Consider the following 3,609-nt stretch of genomic DNA (forward strand, 5'->3'; position numbering starts at 1 on the left):
TTAGGTAATTAGATTAGGTGGTTAGTTTAGGTGGTAATTTTAGGTAACAAAACTATATTCAAATATTAGGTTGAGGTATTTAAACGACTGATTAGATATTGTTTTTTAAAAAATAAATATATTTTATTTTCTTATAATTTTATGTAATTAATTATATTAATATGTTTCTTTTTTCAAGAAGGAACTGACAGTATGAATAAGCTTCATCAATGAAGCCACACGGACGACTTCATCCAACTTTTCGAGACGGAACCCATAGATGAAGTACGAGACTCTCCAGGAAGAAACACCTCCAACAACTACTTCGACGGCGTCCTCCTTTAGCTTTTTATTTTTCAATTTTTTTTTTTTTTTCTATTATTAATTTGAATATTATTTTATGACATTTATATATTTTTTTAAAAAAAAATTTTAATTTTCAATATTTTATTTTGACATTAAAATACTTGTAAATTCGTCGTAAATTGTACAAGTACTTAAAGACGACTTTACAAGGAAACTATACGAGTCTTTTACGATGAAGCGTAACTACGAAACTACGACGAAATACTCTCTTTCGCTTTTTCGTAAATGTTACATGAAAGTTACGACGAATCTTGCATTACGACGGGCGTTTTACAACAAAACGCTATTCCTTGTTAATTCGTTGTAACCCTTCTATTACAACAAATTAACAAGGAATATGATCCTTGTAATAAATATGTTTTCTTGTAATAAATATGTTTTCTTGTAGACTATTTTGAAATTGGTTGAATAATTTTTAATTTATATTTTAATGATATTCTTAAAATATAAAAAAAACAAATTTCTTAATAGTTGTGTAATATCTTAAAACTTCATCTATTTTGAAACAGATGGAGTATTAAATTTTTCTTTATCTAATTTCTAGTGTGTGACTTTGTTTAATATCTCACACATATCACTTTGCATCCTCCTCGCTCACAAGTTTTTCTTAACTTTTATACATTGTAACACTATTTGTCACAGTAAATGCTTTGGAAACGCTTCAGTGAAACGACCATGGGGCCGACCACTGTTGGCGATACTTCCTTGTCGGGATACAATCCTATGGAGTTATTAATACCACGTAATGGTTGCGTTAATGGTGATGAATGCTTGAAAGTTGGCGTTTCTAGAAACGTGTTAGTTAAGAGGGGGACCGGTTATGTACGTAGTAGTGATTGCGTGCATCAAACACATAACAAGGAAACGTGAATGGAGAATCAACTAAAATCAAACGCAAAACAATATAAAACAAATTACTACATTCATAATTCATTGCCTTAGCATCTTTTGGCTTTACTTAATTTACTCCAAAAACTTTAGTAATATTCGCTATTTTAAAATCAATTTATATGACTTACGTTTCGTATTTACATTCGTCCTTACAACAAAATTAACTATTATTCCTCTGCTCTCTGATTGGAGGATGGACGTATGTTCTCTGTAGATCTTAAGTCGGAGAATCTTGCTTTCACATAGCTCCAAACCTATGTATAGTTAATTGTTTAATGCTTGATTATGTAATTGTAAAGGAAATTGTATAATACTCATCCGTTTCATAAATAATGTTATTTTGACATTTTTACACAAATTAATTAAAAAGTGATTAAAATGTATTTATGTATAGTATTTGAGATAAATAAAATTATTTATAAGATTAATGCATTTTACATATTAATATTGAGCTTAAAGTAGGTATAAATTATATTGAAATTTAAAATTATATTTTTTATGTACCAAAAAAAGTCAGATGACACTCTTTATAAAACATAAAAACAAATGACACTGTGGTTAAAAAAAAGAGAGACAAATGACACTCTGTATAAAACATAAAGAATATTTTTATATATTGAGTTTATGTTTTCTCATGTAATATATATATGAGCCGTGCATAGTCTCGTTTTAGATCAATGAATAATACTACAAATTATTCATTTTCTGCAATAAGCATGCACTGTTGATAAAAAATAACAATCATGCATTATCTAAATATAATATTGAGAAGAGAGAACCCACAATCTCAATTTGACACTAAAGAAGGGTTTAATCCGGTGGAATATTTGTAAAGCGACTCAGAAGTAACAAGTGGAAGATGATGATACATATGCCTGCATCATCACGTGTAGACCCCCTCAGTCCTTATATATAAACCCTACAAACAGATACAATTTTCTCAAATCATCATATCTTACATATTTGAAATCAAATTAGTTTTAGGGACTGCGGCTCATGTATATAACATGAAGATCATATGCATGCACGAAGATGGAGATACTAATCAAAGAAGGTAACTATAATACAATAAGGAAGGCGACAGAAGAGAGTGAGCACACATGGCTTCCCTTTTTTCTAGCATGCTCATGCTCGAAAGCTCTGCGTGCTCACCCTCTTCTTGTCTCCTTTTCTCTTTTCATATAGATAGTGTTTAGTATTTGTATTTACATATACGCATCTGCATGCATGGCAACGTGAATTATGAGAAACGTCTATAAATATATATGGATATACAAATCAATATTAACATTTTGCTTGCTAGTTAAAGTATACAGATCAATCTCTTTTTTTGAGAAAACAGATCAAATCTTTTTTTGTATTTGTCGTTTTATGCCTCGCATACATACATCACTCATTATACTATTCAAAAATGTTGCAATTAGCCAAGTCTTCATTATAATGGTAAAATAGGTGCGGAGAGCTCTTTTTGTGAAGGAGTCGGATTTATATACAGATCATGGTATACATAAATGATGATTGACAACAGTAACTTATAAACATCACATCAATATGAAATAAGGATACATAGTGTAACGGCCCGATCCCCCGGCGTCCGACCGGAGTTATCGAAAGGGCGTTATGGACACGTGTCTACTCATTTAGACAACCCTACGTGTCCCGTTATTGGTCCCGAGAGCCGACGGGCGCATAACCTTCTTTGAAATACCGTCACACCCACATCCATATACTTCTACTTACAGTCCTGCGCACAGGGAAATGGAAATGGAGGAGTGAGCAACAAGTTACTCAGTAAAGTGGCTCTAGACCAGCCTGCCCGCATGACACTCTATACTACTCTATTCGGGAACTATGACTGACTAGCCACTACAATCAGGTAATGTATTTTTATCATTTCATACTGTCATCACTAATTGTCCACATTCAATTCCATACATTTCTAGCACCTAGTGATCAATCATTACAATGAACTCACTCATTGCCACACACGTTAAACCCTAGACTTAACCGACTCATCATACCAGACCGACTCGATCCTATGACACCTTTAACTCCCCGTTACCCGACCATGATGCACATTTTTATATCCCGCCTCTCGCGGTTGGCACTTCGTTCTTATCATCAGTGGGTAGCTCCCACTAGGCTTCTACCCCATATTCATGTGGATTCGCCACATCTCCTATGGGTGCTTCCATATTCTTGTGGATTCGCCACATCTCCTATGGATACCTAGCGTGAACTACTGCCACACATACTTTCCTTAGACTCTATATGCTTTCCCCACCCATGCTTAACCGTAACCTTATTCTTTAATACTTTCACTTATCCTTTCACATCTTTATCATTTTCACTTATCCCTTCCCATTCTCATTC

The sequence above is a fragment of the Brassica oleracea genome, chromosome C7 (genome assembly GCF_000695525.1).
Source record: "Brassica oleracea var. oleracea cultivar TO1000 chromosome C7, BOL, whole genome shotgun sequence".
Taxonomy (NCBI): Eukaryota; Viridiplantae; Streptophyta; class Magnoliopsida; order Brassicales; family Brassicaceae; genus Brassica; species Brassica oleracea.